This window comes from Choloepus didactylus, chromosome 3 (genome assembly GCF_015220235.1).
Source record: "Choloepus didactylus isolate mChoDid1 chromosome 3, mChoDid1.pri, whole genome shotgun sequence".
In the NCBI taxonomy this organism is placed as follows: domain Eukaryota; kingdom Metazoa; phylum Chordata; class Mammalia; order Pilosa; family Megalonychidae; genus Choloepus; species Choloepus didactylus.
Window position 1 is genome coordinate 191,543,370 of NC_051309.1, and position 26,968 is coordinate 191,570,337.

The window sequence follows — 26,968 nt, forward strand, 5'->3', positions numbered from 1 at the left end:
ACCCTATCAAGCAAAACAAATGCCAAGAGGCCAAAAACAACAGAAAATCTTAATGCATATGATAAAACTAGATGATATGGAGAATCCAGCTCCAAACACACAAATCAAGATTTCGGAAGAAACGTTATTCCTAGCAAATTTAATTAAAGAACTACAATCAAAGAATGAAAACATGGCAAAGGATTTAAAGGACATCAAGAGGACCATGGCTGAGGATATAAGCACCATAAAAAAGACACTAGTAGAGCATAAAGAAGACATTGCAAGAGTAAATAAAAAAATAGAAGATCTTATGGGAATAAAAGAAACTGTTGGCCAAATTAAAAAGGCTCTGGATATTCACAATACAAGACTAGAGGAAGCTGAACAACATCTCAGTGTCCTAGAAATCCACAGAACAGAAAATGAAAGAACAAAAGAAAGAATGGAGAAAAAAATTGAAAAAATCGCAATGGATCTCAGGGATACGATAGATAGAATAAAATGTCCAAACTTAAGACTCATTGGTGTCCCAGAAGGCGAAGAGAAGGGTAAAGGTCTAGAAAGAGTATTCAAAGAAATTGTTGGGGAAAACATCCTCAACCTTCTACACAATATAAACACACAAAGCATAAATGCCCAGCGAACTCCAAATAGAATAAATCCAAATAAACCCATCCCAAGATGTATTCTGATCAGACTCTCAAATACTGAAGAGAAGGAGCAAGTTCTGAAAGCAGCAAGAGAAAAGCAATTCACCACATACAAAGGAAACAACATAAGACTAAGTAGTGACTACTCAGCGGCCACGATGGAGGCGAGAAGGCAGTGGCATGACATATTTAAAATTCTGAGAGAGAAAAATTTCCAGCCAAGAATACTTTATCCAGCAAAACTCTCCTTCAAATTTGAGGGAGAGCTTAAATTTTTCACGGACAAACAAATGCTGAGAGACTTTGCCAATAAAAGACCTGCCCTACTTCAGATTCTAAAGGAAGCCCTACCAACAGAGAGACAAAGAAAGGAGAAAGAGATATAGAGAATTTTAACAGACATATATAGTACCTTACATCCCAAATCACCAGGACACTCATTTTTCTCTAGTGATTACAGATCTTTCTCCAGAAGGGACCATAAGCTGGTACATAAAACAAGCCTCAAGAAATTTAAAAAAAAATATTGAATATACTCAAAGAACATTCTCCAAACACAATGGAATACAAATAGAAGTCAATAATTTTTGAACAATAACTCCACTGTTTACTTCCTAAATGATAAAAAAATATGCAAACTCTAAGGACAAATCAGTGGTTTTGAACTCAATGTAAAATATGTAATTTTAGACAACTAAATAAAGGTGGGGGAATGAAGGAGTATAGGAACATAGTTTATGTGCCCTATTGAAGTGAAGGAGGTATCAAAAAAAACAAGATTGATAGGGATTTAAGAGGTTAATTTTAAGCCCCACAGTAAACACAAAGAAATTATCAGAGACTATAACCATAGAGATGAAATTAGAGTTTGGGTTAAGAGAAATGGGGGAAGGGGCAATGGGAAGTTAAGAAAGGAGTGTAGGGTTGCTGTTTGAGGTGAAGGGAAATTTCTAGCAATGGATGGTGGGAAAGAGCGTAACATCATTCTAAATGTGATTAATCCCACTAATGGAAGGCTAGGGAGGGGGCGGAATGGGAAGATTTAGGCTGTATATATGTTTCCACAATTGAAAAAAGGAAAAAAAAAAAAAGACAGTCTAACTAGATGACAATTGAATGCTAAGGATGAACTTGGATGGGATTGGAGGGTGGAGGACAGGTGGCTCGAAGGGACACAGTTGAGACATAAGGAAAAGGAAATACAGAATGTAAGCTTTGTGTCATTGCTGAATCTCTTATACTTCTTAGCTGTGCTTAATGGAATTACATAAAACAATGTTCTTGTTCATGGGAAGTACATACGTGAATTATAGTGTATATTCAAGGATGTGTGCAGCTAACTCTCACATGTTCAGAAGACAGAAAAATAGATGATGGATGATAGATAGGGAGGGAGGGAGGGAAAGAAATAGTGATGTGACAGCATGTTAAAGTTGGTGGATTGAGCTATCGGGGGAGGGGGGTCAGGGTATGATGAAATTCTGTGTATGGGGCTAGTATGGTTTTTGTAACTATTCATGTAACTTTGAATTTATTTCAAAATAAAATAAAAAAAGTCATTTGTGTATTCTTTTCTGAGTATTGTACTATGAAAAGAAATTTTCTGAAAATTTTCAGGAAAGTATTTTAAGTGATTAAATTCTAGCATTTTAAACACTTAAAAATCAGATACTGAGTTTTCTAATCAATTTGTCAGGTTATATATATATATATATATATATATATATATATATATGTATATGAAAGGAATTAACACTATGTGATAAGTATTGCAAATGTTTAGCTCAGTTTTCTTTTTATTTTGTTTTCTGACTTTACTTGTGGTTTTATCAGAAATTTTGTATTATTATGTATCAAGTCTATCAAAATGCCCTCTATAAAACCATAGATGCTTTCTGCTATACTGAGAAAGTGATTCCCCATGGAAATGCAATAAAATCATTCTCTTACACTTTCTTCTAGCATTTTATGGTTTCATTTTTTTCTATATTTGAATTTGTGGTCCACGTGGAAATTTATTTTTTATGTAAGAAGTAAGCTAGGGAAGTAATTTATTTTTGGATTGCACTAATTGCCCAAACATCATTTATCAAATACTGTATTTTTTCCCACTGTTATGCAATGCTACTTTTTTCATAAAATATTTACAGTAGTTATTTGAATTGGTTCAAGTATCTTCTAATTAGTGCATCAATCTGTTTGTTTAGTTATGGTTATGCATATATTTAAAAGCTCCAGGAGTAATGCACATGCTGGTAAACAGCCACTGATGAGGCTTAAATAATTCCCTATTTTATGATAAGGCTCAGAGAATTTAAGTTATATCAGAGATAATCTAGGTAGTGAGCAGTAGAACCCACTTGAACCCAAGACTAATGTTTGTTTCTCCAGAATGGGCTACCCTAATACCTCGCTAGCATTGTCTGGACCAGTGAGTTCTTCTGTTACATGGATACTGATTACACATGAGAGGAATCAACTCTCTCAAGAGCATGTATCTTTGGTCGTTAAGGTAACCAGATAAGGGACCTCCACAGATGCCTGATGGGAGGAGAAAATGTTTGGAGACAAGGACTGCCCAGTGTTTCCTTGGACGATGCTTGTCTAAATTAATTCTTACCTGTTTGGAACCAGTTTGGTGATACTGATGTGTGGATGAAGGTAATAGCCAAGTTTCAGAGTGACATTAAGCATATTTGTAAAGGTTGTGAGCATAGTCAGACTCTGTGAAGGAGGGAGTCGATACATACTGACAGAAAGTCTGGAATGTGCCAGATGTTTCTCCTTCTAATCACATAGCATTTATGCTGCTGTGTGATTAAAATCATTGGTTATTTGTAATAGCTACATCTACCACAGGAGTTCTTTGGGTGAAAGTATACTCTGTTTGGTGTCTGTCAATATTTAACTTACATCATCAAATTATGTGCACCTAACAGCAGTGCTAGCCTGGAACGTAATTTGAAATCTACATAGAAGAGCGCCTTAGTGTTCCTACTTTCCCTTCTATGTGATATTCTCTACTCTTACATGATTTTCCCATATCGAAGGCCCTAACGCCTCACATATTCTCTGCCTTTCTGCTTCAAAATCTGTTCTCTGAAAGTATCCAGGTTTCTAAAATAACATGAAATTAATGAACTATTTTTCTTTATCCAGGTCAGTTGCATTTAAAGCCTTTTTGAAATTACAGATTGAAAGTATACATTACCTCTCAAGAACCTTCAGTAATCCTATGCCACAGGTATCACTTTAAAGTTTTCCTGAAAACCTTTTAATCACACCATAAAAATAGCTACATGAATGAGTGTGTGTCTGTGATTTTGGTATATCAGAAATAGATATTAAATATAATTCCTCTTATATTTGAATTAATGTATTATACTATAACCATGTACACAAAAGAAAACCTTCACATATAAGGTAAATATTTCCTCAAAGCAATTCCATATGGAGACAAGAAATAGATATTACTAACATCATTTCTTTAGTTGAGGACCCTAAGGCCCCCACATCAGGATAAATCTAGGCCTAGAATCCAATACTCCTAGTGGAGTTGATTTCCTGCTTTATGATATTGCTCTGTTTTTCCTGATCTGTGCAGCTTGCATTAGAGTTGTTAGACTAAGAATTCTGAGGAAAGTACTGTACTTCGTGATTTTCCCTAAGAGATATTTTTCTTCCCTTCCCATTTCCCTTACCGAAATGATGTCAAGTCAGCGAATTAAGGTGTACAGCTATGGCAAATATTGTTATAAAATCCAGCTGTGTTGAAATCTTGAGAATGTCTCCTTCACTTTCTCACATACCACAGAATTTCAGGATAGCCACAGAATGATGAATGTTGCAATGTTATGCTGGAAATCCAAACTCATGTTGAAATCTTAGTCAACAGCTTTAAAAGAGATAGTGAGATGTGGTGAAATCATGAATTATGAGGAAGGTCCAAGGCCACAGATAAAGAATAATTTCATTTTGAGTATGTCAGTTAGTGGAGGGAAGGGTAGGACAAGGACAAGTCATTGTAGGTGGAGAGAACAGTGTCAATCAAGCTCCAAGGCTGTGAAAGACCAAAGAATGGTTAGAGAAGGGTGGCACTGGAGCCCAACAGAGTGGCGGGGAGCAGGGGGAACAGTTGGTAAGGAACACTGCAAGATATTATAAAGAGCTTCAGAGATCATGCTAGAAGTTTTGTCCCTTATGATTAGAAATAAGTTTTTGAATGGCGTATAAAGTAAATATGATGGATTATATAGAAAGAGAGAGGATACAGCTTTAGATGAGAGCAGGGATAGAGGGAATGGAAAGAAGGGACACATGGAAGAAAAAATTAGGTGTATTTGTTTAGTGAGAAATTGAAGGTGAAGATGGAGGAAAGAGAAAGAAAGGATGATAATAATCTCAATTTCTGGTTCAGAATCCTATTAGGGTATGGAAATGCCATTACCTATTTTTGGAACATCAGAGGAGAAGAGGCTCTGGAAAATTGCAGGGAGGGTGATACACTTGGGTTTAGACATACTGATTGTACAGTGTCAATGACGCATCCAGGTGGAAACAAAAAAAATCAAGGAATACAAGTGTGGAGCTAAGGAGAGAGGCAGAACATGTAGATAAAGATTTAAAGGATGGTTAGGATCTATTGGGGTCTCTCCTAGATGGGAGCCAATGTGATGAGGAGAAAACATTTGAGAAGGAGTACTGAGCAGAAGAAGCAGGAGTTCAGAAAGAGAGGAGTTCTAAGCATGAAATCCTGGGAAACCTGAAGATTTTTGATTGAGTTGAAGAGCTACTACTGGAAAAAGAAGAGGAGACAAGAGGAGAACAAAGGGAAAATGTCACAAAAAGCAAAGGAAAGTCATTTGAAGGAGCAGGGAATGGTCATCAAATTCAATCATCACATCAACCACACATGGATGAAGACTGAAAAGAAGATACTGAATTTGGCAATGAAGAAGACGTTTAGTGAGCTATCAGAGTCATGTCATTTGAGAAGCGTGGACCATTGCCAGGTAGTAGTGGGAAGAGCCACCGGGGGCATGGGGAATAGAGAAGGAAAAGTTCTGCTCAGAAATATTCTGGTAAATACATTTGGTAAATGAAAACAAAAGAAAACAAAACATTTGTTGAACATCTTCTATATGCCATACATTATTCTATGTGCTGGAAACAGAAAGAAAAATGACACAATCCCTGACTTCAAAGTATTTATTTTCTCTTTGGGGAAAGGGAGATATATAAATACATCATCAATGAGGCCAATTAAAATCATGTCCATCTCAGAGGACCCAATGCATTCTCTTCTAAAGACCCCTAAAGTACTTAGGAAAATACAGAAAATTCATGACACCTAAAATTAAATGTTGTGGTCAAGCTATTGTTAGAATATGAAAGACTTTTCAATTTACTATAAATCTATAAATCTAGACCTGGATTTGCAAAGTAGGATCAGAGGACTACAGTGCTTTATAACTTGAAACATGTGAACTTTCTGGCTCAAAAAAAATGTTTAGAAAGACCATTCATTTATCTTTCACTGCCTGCACACTGAGGTCTATACCAATCGGGAAACTTCAAACACTTGTCTCTCATTAAGATAATACCTGCATCCCCCTCACCCAACACACTCCTATGTATCTCTCTTTCTAAAAGCATTTGGCAAATGCAACTGTAAGAAACAACAGAAGAAAAATATTATGGTAACTGGCTGTAGTTTATTGCACTCAAGGAATATAGTCTGTAAGGAAAGCTCTCTGGGTGGAGAGGTTGGTAGTAGCAGTGAAATGCAGGAATGTACTTTTTCAGGACCTCTATCAGCTTATTGTGTCACCAAACCAGATAGTAGTTGTAGTATAGGTTTCGCCTTTGTCCAGATTGTGGTCAGATTTCCCTTCATTTGAAGATGAGCAAAGTAAAACAAAGCACAAGGGCAATAAAAAGTATTATATTACAGTAGAAATTGAACAGCACTTTGAAGGTCCAGGGTAATGGCTGTCTCTGATGAAAATTGCCAGTGGACAACAAGAAGACATGGTTCCTTGAAAAGAAGCAGATTTCAGACTAAGTAGAAGTCAATTCCAAAGGAATTAAATAGGACAAAGAAGATTATTTTAACCCTAATAAAACTAAGCCAATTGGCATCTCATCCAGAAGACACACAACCACAACTCTAAAAACAAACATACAAACAGAAACAATGAAAAATAACTTTGTCAGTTTTAGACTCTTGAAAAGGGAGAATTATGTCCTGAACAGCCTACAGAGTCTCCTGATCAGAACTTTCCTTATTCCTCATGTTTCCTTATTATATCACCCTTCATTGTCTGCAAAAATATCCATTCTTTCTCCTTCTCTCTCTCTCTCTTCTGTCCTCACTAAAGCAAATGACACCTGCCCATTCTGACTCACCTGTGTCCTCACTCCTCCCTTTCCTTCTCTTATCAGAGCCTTCCTTTGTTGAATAAATCAATTTACTCTCTTTGCTTCTATCAATTTTCTGTGTCAACTGTTAACCTGAGCATCCCAACAAATCATCAAGAAACTAGAAGATTAAATAAGAGCTCACAGAAAAGGGGTACAGAAGCTGAGAATATTGATATGTGAATATGTTTTAGTCCAAAGAACATTGATTCAGTACAGTACTGAATGAAGAGATAACAGTCATTTGTGATACAACTCTCCTTTCTATATTTGGAGAAACGTGTGAGTCATGCTGGGAGTGAGGTCCATCAATCCTTACCTTCTCCCTGAAAGAAGGGGACAAAGGCAGCACGAGAACGACAAGAGCAAAATTGGAGATATGCCATCCAGTGTCCAAGGTCACCATCTAAACAAACTGGTCGTGATGCTCTGATCTTGGCTTATATAGCTCCCTTGGTTCATGTTAGCTTTCTAAATTTGATTTTCCTGTTCCATAGCTATCTGATGCCATGCCAGTAATTAATTTTTTCCTTAAATTAGCCAGAGTTATTTTCTTTTGCTTTTAACAAGAACCCTGGCTAATACAGAAACTAGTACCAGGGAGTTGCGTTACAGGCAACATTCCTCCGTGACAGTGTTGGAGGTGGTGGGGGTTGTGGAGGGTCTTTTAGTTTTTTTGTTTTTGTTTGCTCAACTGAGGCTGAAGGATAACAAAAATCCTGTTGTCAGTCATGGAAGGTAATGTTGCAACTCACAGCCCCATTGAGGCAAAACTGCCAATTACAATATCAGCTGGAGTGAGGTGCTTGTTTTGAAAAAGTTTTTCAGTGAAAACTATCATAGAAGACTATGAAGATCATGAAGAATTCCACCCCTTCAGGTAGGGTGACTGCTTCCAATGGCACAGGGCATATTAAAGAAAAAGAATGAATAGCTCAAATCCCTAAATTTTCAACTCAAGATTCAGATCAAACGCCAGGGAACTTCTAAGACCAAGCTAACAAATTGCCTTATAAATGCCACCAAAGGCTCTTACAGCCCAAATCAAAATGTACATTTTGATCCTGTTGGCCACCAAATCACAGCCTGCCCAGATCTCTTACTGTAAATGTCAGAGTATTTTCTGGAGACAAGGATTGTTTTATGGATGTAAGGTAAGATTTGTATTAATCAGGGTTTGCCAAACCCTCAATCCTAGCTGAATCTGCATTGCCAGCTGGAGCACTTCTCATTTCTCTTTTGATGAATCGGTTCCTCCTTCTCTTGAAGATACCATACCTCTTTCAATTACTTTGCAAAATCAGGTCAATTCTCATGCATCGCACTCCCACATAATTCTCATTGCTTCAAGGTCTAGGACTACGTGAGATCTCAGCATGCCCCAAGAAATTAAGCTTTATGCACAAAATAATTGCAGGATGCTGTTCACTTACATGAACAAACATCTGGAGATTTTATGTAGGTATGGATTCTTGGAATATTTATCCAAAGAATCAGGCTAAAGTTATCAATAAGGGTAAACTCCACAGAGATTCTGGATTCTGTGTTCTGGCCTGAGCAACTGGATCTCATTTCAGTTGCTTATCAGTTGGCTGACAGAAATCTGGATTCAGTGTTGGTCCACTGTAAACAAAGTGGAGATGACAGAATTACCTTGTCAATGTGAAGGGAAAAATCAAAGTACTTTGAGAGATATGAATGTTTAGAGTGGATTCAGAACATATAAATAATTCACTTACCTTTTCTCCAATATGTCTCCTCAAAAGAGCAAAGAAGAATTTTCCTTCATCAAGGCCTTGAGAAATCTATTAGTAAGGGGAGAATCAGCATCTTTTAAAAGTTCTTTATGATGAATGCTCTTCAAAGGCATGGGTGCTGATAGAAGACCTCCATGGTAGAATGGGTTCCCCATTTTCCACAAACATGGAAAGATCCTGGGTCTCCAAAGCAGGCAGTGGAACTTAAACCCCAAGAGCAAAGTACACATGGCTGCTGTAATCAACCGCAGGCCTGGTGTGCTAATCAGAAAGGACTTGCCTGAAGAAATATTTGACTGTGGCCAATTTACATGGAATCTGTATGTCTGTTATAAATGAAGCGACTATTTAGGCAAAACGGTATTTTTCTAACCTAAAAAGCCCTAACTCTAGTGAGCAGAAGTACAGCACAAGTTCCCATGAATATACCATGTACACTTGATTTCCAGATTAAGCTGGTTAACAGACCCAGAGTTGCAAAGACAGGAGACCATGTATTCTAGAGCAGAATTTCCTAATCAGAGGCCACAATACATTGGTTTGACTTGAAGGCGTAACAGGGTGTGGAGATACTGTTCCCCACAGCCTTCAAAGAATTGGCTGGTGCGTGGGTAGCTGAAACTTTCAGGTCAAGCACATCCAGCTCTGTTGACTTCTCCACTTACTCTGCCACACTGTAGAAATATAATCTCCTACATGTGCTGTGATATAAAACAGATGGAAAGCCCTACACTATAGAAGTGACGTTGTAATAAAATCATGAACATATAAAGGGTGTCCCTCCTAGAGTTCCCCAGAAAGAAAACCTGTATCTTTGCCCATCTAACTGTGCTCTGGAGAAGTGGACCTAGGCAATTATCTCATATAATAGTGGACAGTAATTTTGAACTTGCATAGAGGGACCTAGAATGCATTTATAGTCCAATGATCAGGGTGAAAGCTTATGAAAAGCAAATGATAAGTGGATTCTGATCCAAGTTACACTGTAAGACCAGCAGGACAAAGAATCCCCTGCTTATTTCTACTGAACCTGAGTGAAATTTCAGAATAGATGTCCTTATCTACAGGCAGAATCTATATGTATGTCTATGTCTATGTCTATGTCTATGTCTATGTCTATGTCTCTGTCTATGTCTACGTCTATAACTATGTCTGTGTCCATGTCCATATCCATATCCATATCTACTTCTCTATCTCTATCTCTAAATGTGCATAGACACACATACACAATTTTTGACCTCTGGAATAAGGAGACCCCGCCTGTGCCAGTTTGGATGTATTATGTCCCCCAAAATTCCATGTTCTTTGATGCAGTCTTGTGGGGGCAGACATATTAGTGTTGATTAGATTGGAATCCTTTGATTGAGTGTTTCCTTGGAAATGTGACCCACTCATCTATGGATAATACATTTGATTAGATTATTTCTATGAAGGTGTGGCCCTGCCCATTCAGCATGGGTCTTGATTTAGTCACTGGAGTCCTATAAATCTCACAAACTGAAGGACCTCAGTGCAGCTGTGGGTGACATTTTGGAGAGCAACTGAGAGAGACATTTTGGAGACAGCCATTGAAAGCAGACTTATGCTAGCCTAGAGTGTCCTCTGAAGAAGCTAAGAGAGGACAAAATGCCCCAAGAGCAGCATTTTGAAGGACACATAGGATCTGAGAGAAGAGCTGGAACACAACTCGGGATCAGCAGACACCAGCCACGTGCCTTCCCAGCTAACAGAGGTTTTCTGGACACCACTAGCCTTCCTTTGGTGAAGGTATATTTGTGTTGATGCCTTAATTTGGACATTTTCATGGCTTTCAGACTGTAGCTTTGTAACCAAATAAACCCCCTTTATAAGAGCCAATCCATTTCTGGTATTTTGCATAATGGGAGCATTAGCAAACCCAAACACTGCCAATCAAAAAAGTAAATATAAGTCAATACCACATCTCAGAGACCATTAAAAAAATTTATATTAACCAACATGTGATGTATTCCATTTTAGCTACTATAGCAGATATGAATTCAACACAAGAGCAAAGCAGTACAGTTCCTATAAACTGATAAGGGTTATTCTCTATTGAGTAACAAAGAATGCCTACAATAATTTACTTTTCATATAAATTAGATAGCAGCAGATTTTTTCCATCTTATCTCCGGGCTGCTTTAATTCTCTAGCTCTGTGCCACATAAGTCTACAGGGACATTGATTGTCTCATTATCCCAAGGACTATCATGTTGCTTTACTGTATTCATGGCATCATGATAATGGATTCTGAAGAGTAGGAAATAATAGATACTCCAGATGCCTTGGTAAGAAATGTATTCACAAAGTGGGAGACAAAACTCTTGAAAAGCAATGGTCCTCCAATCAGACTTGGCATATAAATATATCCCTTCCAAGCTGAAGAGAAATTGCTGTATTTTTTGCTCTTATGACTGATAAAGAATCCTAATCTTTAGAAGCCTCTCTGAATAGTAGAGGGAATGTACACTACATTTGAGTAAGATATTTTGATCTACTTATTGAATGAACTGAAAGGCTGGCAGACTTGTTTGGCGCACAGAGCAGGAGAAGGCTCTCTAGCTGGTTCCGGCTGTTGTGCAAACAGCTCTGTTACTCAGCCCTTCTTACCCAGCAATTCAGGTACAGATTAACCATGAAGGTTAATCCTTATCATCAAGGGGAAATAAGATGGCGTGTACGTATTTTGAAAAGGAGTCATATGAAAGGAACTGAGGTCATCCTCTAGAGTACCAAATTCATGTTACCAAACTCAATAATAAGAGTCAATGGAAGGCTAATGCAACTCCATAAAGACAGGGCCAACGTTTGGGATCAATGAGAGAAATTTTAGTCCATTTACCAATCAAAGAACTCCAACCAGCTGAAGCTTTGGAAATCAGCAAAAGAAAATGTGAATTGGTAATGGAGGAGGGATGCTATAAAACGGGCTCGTGACAAAGAGGGCTCTAGTCTTACTTCCTTGCTGTGGTATTTTGAATTTGTTAAACTTAATTATTTTCCTTTTTATTTTTTCTAGATTCCTCCACTATTTTGTAAGAGGTACAATTTGGCAGAACATCAAAACAAGAAAAAACAGAATTTGAGGAGGAATTAACATTACTCCGTTGTTCAGAACCTGAGCCAGGTACAGTGACTCATGAGTTTTGGAGTTGTTTCCCTTTGAGAGGATATAAATGTGGTTTTGGTTTTAGTATGTGGAATATTTGTATCACAGGCAGGGATAATTTCTGTGAAGTATAAATATGAGATAAATTGTATATGTGGATATGAGCTATCAAAAAAAAAAAGGCTATTGATAGTTGTCCATATCCAGGCTGACCTGCATCTGCGCTTTCTCCTTGTTTTGGGGAACCCCCATTGTGATACTGGGTGAGAACCAGGTTCACCCCTCTACTACATAAGCCAAGTAGGAAGTCACACTTCCACACTCCCTCTGTCCCAGCAGTAGAAGAGGGTGTGAAGCCAATGCTCAGTCAACTGATCCTGAATCATTAAGGAGTGAAAAAAAATGACTCGGAATTTTGACAATTATCCAAGGCATCAGTGGTGGTTTCACAAGTCTGGTGGCAGCAGTGATAAGAATCCTGTGATAGTAGGATCAAGTGTCAGAGAGGTTGTGTCAATGGCAGCTTCTTAATAAAATTGATTTTATGATATGACCCAGCTCTGGAATAAACTGTATGCACTCTGTTTGTTTCTCTTTGCTTCTTAGCTTGGTTCTCCGGACTTCCTGTGAATTCTGGTTCCTCTTCTAGGGGGAGAAACCAAATATTGGTGAAGAGGAAGTCAATTTGGCACATATTCCCTCTAATAATGTACACTTAGGTTGACCAACTCTCCGTTATCTTAAAGAACTCTTTGGTGAACTTCCTTCTCTATGTCTCCTTACAGACCTGGGTGAGACATTTCTGTTAAACAAACCCAGAAAAGGAAGGCTAAAAGAAGGTCATAAACCTATTAACTTAGCTCAAACTGACAAATTACCTCAAGAATAGTTACACCAATTTACTGATCCTACTGACACTGCATTTCTCTATCTTTGTCACCACATATCATTGTGTTTCTAGGTTTCACAATACCAATTAGTGGAAGACACTAACTACTCACCATATATATATATATGGTTACATATATATAGTTAAATACGAGGGAAATTAAGGAGCCCTTCATTTGCTTTGCTTTCTCTGTTATATTCTAGAAATTTCTTCAATATACAATTCAGAATTAGTTTTAAAATTACTTCCAAAACTCCTGCTGGGATTTTCACAGGAATTTTATTTCATATATAGTGATAATTATTGTGAACAAGAGAAACAATAGAGTATGATAAGGGAAATCAGGAGTGTTGGAGGAATGGGAAGGGTTGCAGTATTAAATGGGGTGATTATCATATACTCCTTGAAGCAGTGAGATTCGAACAGACTTGAAAGGAGCAAGGGAGTCAGTCAAGTAGCTGTCTGGAAGAAAAAGAACATTCTAGGTGGAGAGAATGGCTAGAGCAAAGATCCAATGCAGGGATTCGTTCAAAGAACAGCAAGGAGGTATGTGTGGCTGGAATGGAGTGAGTAAAAGAAAGAACAGCAGGAAAAAAGTTCAGAGCTTTGGAGATGGTGCAGATCATAAAGGGCTTGTAGCCTCCTGTGAGGACTTGAGCTTATCCTAAAAGAGAAAGGGAAAGCATTGCAGGATTTTGAGCAGAGGAATGGCATGATTTTTCCTTTAGTTTCAAAAGATAACTGTGGCTACAGTGATGATTACAGACTGTAAGAAAGTAAGTGTAGAACATGTTAAGTGGCTATTTTATTAATTCCAGGGACACATGGTGGTGCTTGGGCCAGGGTCATAGCCATGGAGCTGGCTCCGGGTGATCAGATTCAGAGTACATTTTAAAGGCTGGGGGAGCTAATAGGATCTACAAATTGATCTAGATGTAAGGTGTGAGAGAAAGAGGAGGTAATTATGGCTCAAGGATTTTTATCTGAACAACCAAAGAATGGTATTGCCATTACCCAAGTCGTGGAAGCTGAAGTAGGTTTAGGGCAGAGGATCAGGAGTTAAGTTTTTGGGCATCCTAAATTTGAGATGTTTAGTAAATATCACATGGAAATCTAGAGTTGGCAGTTGAATATACAGATCTTTGAGAGAAAAATAATGTTGATGTAAATTTGGGAACCACCAACACACAGTATTTAAAACCATGGAAACTTATGAGATTTCCAGAGTGTTGACAGAGAAAAGAAAAAGGAATTAAGTCCTGAAGCACTCCAACATTAGAAAATGTGGGAGAAGAGGAGATATAATCAAAAGAGACAAAGACAAAGAGACTAGCATTTGTATTGAGCATGCATTTTGCAAATTTCTAAACACTCATTAATTCAAGAGTTCTTTTGCTAATTCTCATGCATCTATTGAGATAATCACTGTTTTTTTTTGTTTTTTTTTTTATTTTAGAGCATTACTGTGTTAATTTACACTGATATATTTTCTTATGCTAAATTACTTTTGCAATCCTGGGATAAGCCCTATCTGATCATGATGTGTTATATTTTTTAAAACATAGCTGAATTACATTAGTTAACATCTTAATTTGGAGCTTCATATAATTTCAATTAATATAGATTTTATTTATAATATAAAATAATATTTTAATTTGAATGCTTATCATTTCTTACCTTGTACTACTATTATCTGGTATTGAATTTAACAATAAATGAATTCAAGAGATTTCTAGATTATTTTTCTGAGAAAAAGTGTGTTTACATTAGGGAATATTTGTTTCTTCAATGGTTTTTAGAAACTGTTTCTTAAATCATCTCTCTTTATGCATTTTTTAGAGGAGATGTTAATTGCCATTTCTGGTTCTATATTGGTTATTGCCTACTAAAATTTTCTATATTTGTATAAGCCACTTTTGGCAATTTATGTTACCAAAAATTTATCAATTTCTACTGTATTATCCTATATATTAATGTATAACTGTTCACTATATTACTTTAATATTTGTTTATCTGTAATTATATCCTTATTTTATTCAATATTTGTTTATTTTCTAATTGTTTCTTAATCTGTCTTACCTGTGTTAGTCTATTTATATACATTTCTTTCAGAGAACCAAGCTTCAGTTTTACCATCCATCTCTTTTCATTCCATTCCATTGCTTTCTATCTTTCTCTATGTTATTTCCATTTTTCTTTTAGTTTACTTTTGCTCATTGTCCATTTTGGTTGAACCTAAGCTCATTTGTTTTCAATGTTTCTGTTTTCTGATGTGTGTGTGTGTGTGTGTGTGCATTCAAAGCTCTAAATTTTCCTCTGAGTATTTATTGCTTTAGCTTTCTCACATAAATTTTAATATGTGGTGGTCTCATTGTCATTCAGCTTTATGTTTTTTATAATTTATAGCACAACTTCCTTTTTCACACAAGCATAATTTAGTAGTGTATTTTTTACTCTGTGAACATATGGGACTATTTTAGCTATCCTTTTGTTATTGATTTCTAATTTTGTAGCATTATGGTTTGCATCATAGTTTGTATGATGTCGATTCTTTGGAATTTATACAGGCTTCCTTTGTGACCTGGTATAATGTCTCAAAATAATGTATATTATGCCCTTGTTAAATGTATAGTTCTGTATGTGAAAGTTAGTTCAAGTCTATTTATTATATTTTTAAGTTCTTTCATAACATTGCCTATTTTTATATTCTTAATCTATACATCTTGGAAAAATATTTAAAATCTCTAATCTCAAGTTTTTATTTGTCTTCCTTACTTTTGAAATTATTTCTTTATTTTTGATTTGAGATTGATGTATATACATATATTTATAATAGGTATATTTGCTTGATTTATGTCATCATTATGTAACTTTCCTTTTTAACTCTTAAAATGTTTTCCAAGTTGAATTCTGTTTTTAATATTAGAATTACTATCCACATTTTAAGGGTGGTAGTTTGTTTTTACCTGGTATGCATTTTTCCGTCTCTTTACTTTCTTGCTTTATGTATTCTTGTATTTAAATATATCTTTTATAAGGCACATTGTGGCTTGATAGTGATTACATCATCCAAGCTTCCAAGCTGAGTCTTTTTTGATCAGTTAGACTATACATTTGTTAAAACTACCATTTTATTTAGCCTTGTTCTGCCATTTTATTTTGTGTTTTCTATTAACCACGATTTTTTTTCTCCTTCCCTATCTTTCCTAGGATAGATAAATTTTTTTTTTGTCATTGTTTTAAAAGTTATGACTTCTATCTATATTCTGCTAGTGGTGACTCATATTAAGACTTATGTTTATTTTTGAACTTGTAAATACTATGTCCTCTCTTCAAGCAAACCAAAGAAACTCTTCCAACCTCCCTTGTAGCATTTTAGTTTTGGGTTTTTTTGAGGATTTGCTACTTGTGGAAGCTATTATTACTGTTACTCAGAGACAGTAAATTTTACTTAGTTATTCACTCATTCCTACTTCTTGTCACTCCTTCCTGGATCCATTCCTTTTATTTTTTGTGTACTGTCCCTGAAGACAAATATTAAAGACAACTTTTTTTGTGCTAAAATTAATGCCTGAGAATAATTTTGTATCGTATTCACATTTAAATGCCAGTTTTTGCTGGATATAAAATTCCATGTTCAAAATCATTTTCTTTCAACACTTTGAAAATATTACCACATTGTCTTCTCTTGAGCAGCCGTTGAGAAGTCTGATGTCAATATGATTCTCGTTTCTTCATGGATGATCTACTTTTCTAAATATTGCTGTCTATTTTTTTTTTCCAGGATTCAATAAGCCCTTTCATTCTGCAGTCTTGTATCTTTCCTTTCTTTAAGAAACATTCTTGATCATTATAAGACAACCTGATCATTTTGTCTTCAAAGTTTTTATTACTACAATTGACTTTTCTCTCTTCTTCTTGGACTCTTTTAGCAGGATGCTAATATTTGTACTTCTATTTTCCATTCCTCTTATCTTTTCTCTCATCTTGTCCCATCTCTCATACTTTCCTCTGCCTGTTGGTAGAATCTTGGCTCATATTTTTCAGCCCAAGGATTTTTTCAATATCTATATATAGTCTGTTCATTAACCCATACATTGAATTCTATTTCAGCAATTACATGTGTCATTCTCCAATATCTTTAAGTAATAATTTTTTCTCAAATCCTTGCTCCTGGTTCAAGTTTATAACAACTTATCTCAATTTCTTGTTTTTCAGGACTGTCAATTCTTCTTTTAAAGGAGATGATTCAATTTGTTGGCTTTCTTTCATGCCTGTAGTCCTCAGTAGTCATGAGTTTGCTTAAAACACAATTCCTTTGGGATTACTAGCCACACTATTAATTCGCACCTGAGGGGAGGAGTGGCCACCTAATTCCCAGCTTGTTACCATCTTGCTGAGTTTGGAAGTGAGGGTGGGAGGTAAGTCTCAAAACAGAAAGCCTCTGGCCTTAAAATTGAAGGCTCCACTCCTTCCATTTCAGTGCCATCCAGGAAATTATTTGCTTCTCAGGGAACCTGTGGTTTCTTCTGCTCCAGTGTCCGTATTTTTCTAGGAGATGATAGTGTCAACTTCAATTGTCTGGCCCAGAATGTGAGAGTTGGTTAGAGAATGCTGAGGAGTTGACCGTCCTGCTTGTATACTGGCACAGCTTGTTCTGGTGCTGCTGTGATATAATTCAGCATGTCCTGCCTGGCACAGGGAGGACAGTGTTTCTATCCAGCTTGTCATTCATGACATGGTAGGATCAGAGCAATGTGAGGGACAGTAAAGCCTAACCCTACTTTGTGGTATCTGCACCTTTCTTTTTCTAGGCTGCTGTTTCCCTCCCTCATTGAAATGCAGCAACTAGCTTACTTCTCAGATGTTCTCACTGTTCATGTTAGGATAGATGTTGCATTAGTTTCCCTTTCGTTTCTGGGACATCTCTTCAGTTGGGTTCCAGGTTGGGAGGTCTTGCCTTATATTTGTTCCTGTGCTGGTTTGGATGTATTATGCCCCCCAAAATGCCATGTTCTTTGATACAATCTTGTTGGGGCAGACATATTAGTGCTGATTGGGTTGGAATCCTTTGAGAGTTTCCGTGGAGACATGACTCAATCAACTATGGGCAAGGCCTTTGATTGGATAATTTCCATGGAGATGTTACCCCACCCATTCAGGGTGGGTCTTAATTAAATCACTGAATCCATATAAAGAGCTGACAAGCAGAAGGATCTCAGTGTTGCTGCAGCCAAAAGAGGCATTTTGAAGACAGCCATTGAAAGTAAACTTTTGCTACTCCAGAGTTTGCCTGGGAGAAACTAAGAGAATAGTCCTCAGAAATCTAGAAAGAAATGTCCTGGGAGAAAGCCATTTTGAAACACAATTTGGGAGCAAAGGAAGAAGATGCCAGCCACGTGCCTCCCCAAGCAACAGAAGTGTTCCAGATGCCATTGGCTATTCTTCTTTGAAGGTACCCTCTTGTGGACACCTTAGCTTGGACACTTTTATGGCCTTAAGACTGTAACTTTGTTACCAAATAAACCTGCCTTATAAAAAGCCAGTCCATTTCTGGGTATTTTGCATAAGGGTGGCATTAGCAAACCAGAACAGTTCCCAAACTTGCTTATAACTGGAAGCTTCCCCAATGTTATAAAACATAAAATGAGTTTTTCTTTTGATAAATATAAATGATTGCCAATTGCTAAACATAATAAAATGTTTTCATAATATCATAATTAACACTGATGAGAAAGACAAGACTAAGTTATCTAATGAAACCCATGCATCTGTGATGATGTGCAAATATTGCACATGCAAATCATTAAAAGAAGGGGAAATAATAAATGATGCTTTCAAAAAATAAACATGGTTCTATGAGAATTTTCTCAGGGAGTAGAACTCAGTGCTTTGTTATTGATCCTGACACATTCAGTGGTTTAATTGTCATCTCATGTAAAGTCATGTAAGGCATACTTAGAAAATTTGAGAATGACAGAACTTGAGGAAAAATTAATATGTTGAAGTATCAGCATGGTGAGGTAATGGGTCAAAATGCAAATTATGAAATTTAGGCAATGGTACAATTAGTTAATAGTTATTGATTTATTGTTTGTTAGGCACTGAGCTAAATTCCTTGGCATTATGCCATTTCTTCTTCAAAACCACCCTCTGATATCAACATTAATCAGTGGTGGATTGTGGCCACCAAAATAACTGCTTCAACTTAATACGTCTTAATTGGAGACCAATACACAAAATTAGATAGATAAGAGTTTGACATTATTTTGCACCAAACAGATCACATTACATCTGGAGAACTCTGTTTTTTTGGATATCTCAAACATCACAAACATTGACTTACACTAAGTGCATTCAAAAGAAATTGAATGGACAATTGATCTTTTTTTTTTTTTTTTAATCATTTTATTGAGATATATTCACATACCACGCAGTCATACAAAACAAATCGTACTTTCGATTGTTTACAGTACCATTACATAGTTGTACATTCATCACCTAAATCAATCCCTGACACCTTCATTAGCACACACACAAAAATAACAAGAATAATAATTAGAGTGAAAAAGAGCAATTGAAGTAAAAAAGAACACTGGGTACCTTTGTCTGTTTGTTTCCTTCCCCTATTTTTCTACTCATCCATCCATAAACTAGACAAAGTGGAGTGTGGTCCTTATGGCTTTCCCAATCCCATTGTCACCCCTCATAAGCTACATTTTTATACATCTGTCTTCGAGATTCATGGGTTCTGGGTTGTAGTTTGATAGTTTCAGGTATCCACCACCAGCTACCCCAATTCTTTAGAACCTAAAAAGGGTTGTCTAAAGTGTGCGTAAGAGTGCCCACCAGAGTGACCTCTCGGCTCGTTTTGGAATCTCTCTGCCACTGAAGCTTATTTCATTTCCTTTCACATCCCCCTTTTGGTCAAGAAGATGTTCTCCGTCCCACGATGCCGGGTCTACATTCCTCTCCGGGAGTCATATTCCACGTTGCCAGGGAGATTCACTCCCCTGGGTGTCTGATCCCACGTAGGGGGGAGGGCAGTGATTTCACCTTTCAAGTTGGCTTAGCCAGAGAGAGAGGGCCACATCTGAGCAACAAAGAGGCATTCAAGAGGAGACTCTTAGGCACAAATATAGGGAGGCCTAGCCTCTCCTTTGCAGCAACCGTCTTCCCAAGGGTAAAACTTATGGTAGAGGGCTCAACCCATCAAACCACCAGTCCCCTATGTCTGTGGTCATGTTAGCAACCATGGAGGTGGGGTAGGCGAATACCCCTGCATTCTCCACAGGCTCCTCAAGGGGGCACTACATCTTTTTTTTTTTTTTCCTTGTTTGTCTTTTTTCTTTTCTTTTTTTTTTTTTTTAACTTTCCCTTCTTTTTTAAATCAACTGTATAAAAAAAAAAGTTAAAAAGAAAACAAACATACAATAAAAGAACATTTCAAAGAGACCATAACAAGGGAGTAAGAAAAAGACAACTAACCTAAGATAACTGCTTAACTTCCAACATGTTCCTACTTTACCCCAAGAAAGTTACCTAATATAGCAACCTTTCTGTGAACTTGTTCCTACTATATCCATCAGAAATTAACAGACCATAGTCATTTCTGGGCATCCCCAGAACGTTAAAAAGCTTATCTGTTCTTCTTGGATTATTGTTCCCCCTTCCTTAATTACTCTCTACTGCTAGTTCCCCTACATTCTACATTATAAACCATTTGTTTTACATTTTTGAAAGTTCACATTAGTGGTAGCATATAATATTTCTCTTTTTGTGCCTGGCTTCTTTCACTCAGCATTATGTCTTCAAGGTTCATCCATGTTGTCATATGTTTCACGAGATCGTTCCTTCTTACTGACGCGTAGTATTCCATCGTGTGTATATACCACATTTTATTTATCCACTCATCTGTTGAAGGACATTTGGGTTGTTTCCATCTCTTGGCAATTGTGAATAATGCTGCTATGAACATTGGCGTGCAGATATCTGTACGTGTCACTGCTTTCCGATCTTACGGGTATATACCGAGAAGTGCAATCGCCGGATCGAATGGTAGCTCTATATCTAGTTTTCTAAGGAACTGCCAGACTGACTTCCAGAGTGGCTGAACCATTATACAGTCCCACCAACAGTGAATAAGTTCCAATTTCTCCACATCCCCTCCAGCATTTGTAGTTTCCTGTTTGTTTAATGGCAGCCATTCTAACCGGTGTTAGATGGTGTCTCATTGTGGTTTTAATTTGCATCTCTCTAATAGCTAGTGAAGCTGAACATTTTTTCATGTGTTTCTTGGTCATTTGTATTTCCTCTTCAGAGAACTGTCTTTTCATATCTTTTGCCCATTTTATAATTGGGCTGTCTGTACTATTGTCATTGAGTTGTAGGATTTCTTTGTATATGCAAGATATCAGTCTTTTGTCAGATACATGGTTTCCAAAAATTTTTTCCCATTGAGTTGGCTGCCTCTTTACCTTTTTGAGAAATTCCTTTGAGGTGCAGAAACTTCTAAGCTTGAGGAGTTCCCATTTATCTATTTTCTCTTTTGTTGCTTGTGCTTTGGGTGTAAAGTCTAGGAAGTGGCCGCCTAATACAAGGTCTTGAAGATGTTTTCCTACATTATCTTCTAGGAGTTTTATGGTACTTTCTTTTATATTGAGATCTTTGGTCCATTTTGAGTTAATTTTTGTGTAGGGGGTGAGGTAGGGGTCCTCTTTCATTCTTTTGGATATGGATATCCAACTCTCCCAGCCCCATTTGTTGAAAAGACCATTATGACTCAGTTCAGTGACTTTGGGGGCCTTATCAAAGATCAGTCGGCCATAGATCTGAGGGTCTATCTCTGAATTCTCAATTCGATTCCATTGATCTATATGTCTATCTTTGTGCCAGTACCATGCTGTTTTGGCAACTGTGGCTTTATAATAAGCTTCAAAGTCAGGGAGTGTAAGTCCTCCCACTTCGTTTTTCTTTTTTAGAGTGTCTTTAGCAATTCCAGGCATCTTCCCTTTCCAAATAAATTTGATAACTAGCTTTTCCAAGTCTGCAAAGTAGGTTGTTGGAATTTTGATTGGGATTGCATTGAATCTGTAGATGAGTTTGGGTAGAATTGACATCTTAATGACATTTAGTCTTCCTATCCATGAACATGGAATATTTTTCCATCTTTTAAGGTCCCCTTCTATTTCTTTTAGTAGAGTTATGTAGTTTTCTTTGTATAGGTCTTTTACATCTTTGGTTAAGTTTATTCCTAGGTACTTGATTTTTTTAGTTGCTATTGAAAATGGTATCTTTTTCTTGAGTGTCTCTTCAGTTTGTTCATTTCTAGCATATAGAAACATTACTGACTTATGTGCATTAATCTTGTATCCCGCTACTTTGCTAAATTTGTTTATTAGCTCTAGTAGCTGTATCGTCGATTTCTCAGGGTTTTCTAGATATAAGATCATATCGTCTGCAAACAATGACAGTTTTACTTCTTCTTTTCCAATTTGGATGCCTTTTATTTCTTTGTCTTGCCGGATTGCCCCGGCTAGCACTTCCAGCACAATGTTGAATAACAGTGGTGACAGCGGGCATCCTTGTCTTGTTCCTGATCTTAGAGGGAAGGCTTTCAGTCTCTCACCATTGAGTACTATGCTGGCTGTGGGTTTTTCATATATGCTCTTTATCATGTTGAGGAAGTTTCCTTCAATTCCTACCTTTTGAAGTGTTTTTACCAAAAACGGATGTTGGATTTTGTCAAATGCTTTTTCAGCATCTATTGAGATGATCAATTGATTTTTCCCTTTCGAGTTTTTAATGTGTTGTAATCCATTGATTGTTTTTCTTATGTTGAACCATCCTTGCATGCCTGGAATGAACCCCACTTGGTCATGGTGTATGATTTTTTTAATGTGTCTTTGTATTCGATTTGCAAGTATTTTGTTGAGGATTTTTGCATCTATATTCATTAGGGAGATTGGCCGGTAGTTTTCCTTTTTCGTAGCATCTTTGCCTGGTTTTGGTATTAGATTGATGTTAGCTTCATAAAATGAGTTAGGTAGTGTTCCATTTTCTTCAATGTTTTGAAAGAGTTTGAGTAAGATTGGTGTCAGTTCTTTCTGGAAAGTTTGGTAGAATTCCCCTGTGAAGCCATCTGGCCCTGGGCATTTATTTGTGGGAAGATTTTTGATGACTGATTGGATCTCTTTGCTTGTGATGGGTTGGTTGAGGTCTTCTATTTCTTCTCTGGTCAGTCTAGGTTGTTCATATGTGTCCAGGAAATTGTCCATTTCCTCTACATTATCCAGTTTGTTGCCATACAGTTGTTCATAGTATCCTCTTATAATTTTTTTAATTTCTTCAGGATCTGCAGTTATGTCACCTTTTTCATTCATTATTTTGTTTATATGGGTCTTCTCTCTTTTTGATTTTGTCAGTCTAGCTAGGGGCTTGTCAATCTTGTTGATCTTCTCAAAGACACAACTTTTGGTGATATTTATCCTCTCTTGTTTTTTTGTTCTCTATGTCATTTATTTCTGCTTTAATCCTTGTTATTTCTTTTCTTCTACTTGGTAAAGGATTGGTTTGCTGTTCATTTTCTAGCTTCTTCAGTTGATCCATTAGTTCTTTGATTTTGGCTCTTTCTTCCTTTTTAATATATGTGTTTAGTGCTATAAATTTCCCCCTTAGCACTGCTTTTGCTGCATCCCATAGGTTTTGGTATGTTGTGTTCTCATTTTCGTTCATCTCTATATATTTAGCAATTTCTCTTGCTATTTCTTCGTTAACCCACTGATTGTTTAGGAGTGTGTTGTTTAATCTCCAGGTATTTGTGGATTTTCTAAGTCTCTGATGGTTATTGACTTCTAATTGTATTCCATTGTGGTCAGAGAATGTGCTTTGAATAATTTCAATCTTTTTAAATTTATTGAGGCTTGTTTTATGTCCCAGCATATGATCTATTCTGGAGAAAGTTCCGTGAGCACTAGAAAATTATGTGTATCCTGGTGATTTGGTATGTAATGTCCTGTATATGTCTGTTAAATCTAATTCATTTATCAGATTGTTTAGGTTTTCAATTTCCTTATTGGTCTTCTGTCTGGCTGATCTATCTATAGGAGAGAGTGATGTGTTGAAGTCTCCCACAATTATTGTGGAAACATCAATTGCTTCCTTTAGTTTTGCCAGTGTTTCTCTCATGTATTTTGTGGCACCTTGATTGGGTGCATAGACATTTACGATTGTTATTTCTTCTTGTTGAATTGCCCCTTTTATTAGTATGTAGTGGCGTTCTTTGTCTCTCAAAACATCCCTGCATTTAAAGTCTATTTTATCTGAGATTAATATTGCTACACCTGCTTTCTTTTGGCTGTAGCTTGCATGAAATATTTTTTTCCATCCTTTCACTTTCAGTTTCTTTGTGTTCCTGTGTCTAAGATGAGTCTCTTGTATGCAACATATTGATGGTTCATTTTTTTTGATCCATTCTGCGAATCTATATCTTTTAATTGGGGAGTTTAATCCATTTACATTCAACGTTATAACCGTGAAGGCATTTCTTGAATGAGCCATCTTATCCTTTGGTTTATGTTTATCATATTTTTTCCACTCTCTCTATTAATATCCTTATTGTACCCATACCGAATCTCTTTAGTACTGAACCTTTCTCCAAGTCTCTGTGTCCTTTCTTTGTTTCTCTGTCTGTAGGGCTCCCTTTAGTATCTCCAGTAGGGCAGGTCTCTTGTTAGCAAATTCTCTCAGCATTTGTTTGTCTGTGAAAAATTTAAGCTCTCCCTCAAATTTGAAGGAGAGCTTTGCTGGATAAAGTATTCTTGGTTGGAAAATTTTCTCACTCAGAATTTTAAATATATCGTGCCACTGCCTTCTCACCTCCATGGTGGCTGCTGAGTAGTCACTACTTAGTCTTATGCTGTTTCCTTTGTATGTGGTGAATTGCTGTTCTCTTGCTGCTTTCAGAACTTGCTCCTTCTCTTCCGTGTTTGACAGTGTGATCAGAATATGTCTCAGAGTGGGTTTATTTGGATTTATTCTATTTGGAGTTTGCTGAGCATTTATGATTTGTGTATTTATGTTGTATAGAAGATTTGGGAAGTTTTCCCCAACAATTTCTTTGAATACTCTTCCTAGACCTTTACCCTTTTCTTCCCCTTCTGGAACACCAATGAGTCTTATATTCGGACGTTTCATATTATCTATCATATCCCTGAGGTCCATTTCGATTTTTTCAATTTTTTTCCCCATTCTTTCTTTTATGCTTTCATTTTCCACTCTGTCATCTTCCAGGTCACTGATTCGTTGTTCAACTTCCTCTAGTCTTGTACTATGGGTGTCCAGAATCTTTTTAATTTGGTCAACAGTTTCTTTAATTTCCATAAGATCCTCCATTTTTTTATTTAGTCTTGCAATGTCTTCTTTATGCTCTTCTAGGTTCTTCTTGATATCCTTTGTATCCCGCACTATGGTCTCATTGTTCATCTTTAGTTCTTTGAGTAGCTGCTCTAGGTGCTGTGTCTCTTCTGATCTTTTGATTTGGGTGCTTGGGCTTGGGTTATCCATATCGTCTGGTTTTTTCATATGCTTTATAATTTTCTGTTGTTTTTGGTCTCATGGAATTTGCTGAACTTGATAGGGTTCTTTTAGGATTTGTAGACCAATTGAAGTCGTTATCTCTAATTTATCAGATCTACAGCTTCGTGGAGTACACTTTCTCTAACTAACCAGCAGGTGGTGTCCACAAGCCACCTGTTCTCCACAAGCCAGTTCTCCCCTGCTTTGCCTTTGTGGTGAGTGGGGGAGTGAGTCTTGTGTGTCCAATTGGTGTACCAAGCTTGCGTGTGTAGTTGGTGTTGCCTGCCCTGTATATGGGGCTTGTTTCTGGGCAGTCGGGGTGGGGGGTGGCTCTAACAATCAAATCTCCCTGGTGATCCTAGAGTTTTAAAGCTGCTGCAATAGTCTAATCCTTCAGTTCAGTCCTGCCACAGTTTGTCTCTGCCACTGACCCACAAGTCCTTGGTATTGGCGTATAGCTCCTGAGACTTGCAAGTGGGCCCCTCTTCCAGGCTGTGCACCCCGGGTCCTCTGTTGAGGGATGACTGTGCTATGTCACAGGTGAGTGCCGTCCCCTCAGGGCAGTTCTGGGCTGCTGGGCTGTGTAGGGAGGCTCCCAGTCTGCTGAAATGATGGCTGAATGGGGCTTTGTTAATTCACACTGCTCCACCTTCCCAACTCTGGGACAATCAGCTGAGGTTGCAGGGAAGGCTAATGTCCACACCCAGTTTTGTGGTGTGTGCCTGTTATTTGAAGCGCTTCCGTCACACTGGGTTGTCTGGGGCAGCTCTGGGCTATGGGGCTGGCGACGGGCAGGAGTGTTTCCTGTGCACCAGGATGATGGCTGTGAGTGGACACCCCCCTTTTCTTGGGAAGTTGTGGTGTTTAGTGAATTTTCTCAGCCACTGATTTATTGCCTTTTGTCTCAGAGCTCTCTTAGTTCTGCTCTTGACTTGACGTGCCCAAATTGCAAGTCTTTGAAGCTTTCTGTATTGGGCTTCTTAGAGTAATTGTTTTAGAAAAAGAAAAAAGGATTTAAAAAAAGGGCCCTCCTCAGAGATCTAATGGGTTACTGAAATGCTAATAGACAAAGCAATTAGGGCCATTAAGGAAAGGTCCACAGGGCAGAGAGATCAGCTTTTCTTCGGGATTTGCATATGCGCCTCAGGGCCTGAGCTCTGCCCTTCCCCTTTCTGTGTTCACCAGAACTCCAAAAATCCTCCGGTTTTATTTGGAGTTTTTCGTGTTGTTTTTTTCTATGCCTGTCTCCTCTGTGCTGGGCTGGCTGATCTCAGATTCTCTGGTGTCTGGTCTCAGTCTATCTATGGTTGGAGTTTGGATCAGTAGAATGAGTTTCCGGTAAGGGCTGCCACTGCAGTTCTCCCTTCTCCTTCCCGGAGCTGACAGCCCCTCCTCCCACGGGACCGAGCCTGGCAGGGAGGGGTGTGGGTCCCCTGGTCACAAAAACTTACGGATTTCGCTGATCTCAGCAGTTCCACGTTTTCATGAGTGTTGTATGAAGTATGCCCAAAGTCAGATTGCTCTGTGGTGTCCAGTCCACGCAGTTCTTGGCTTTCTACCTACTTTC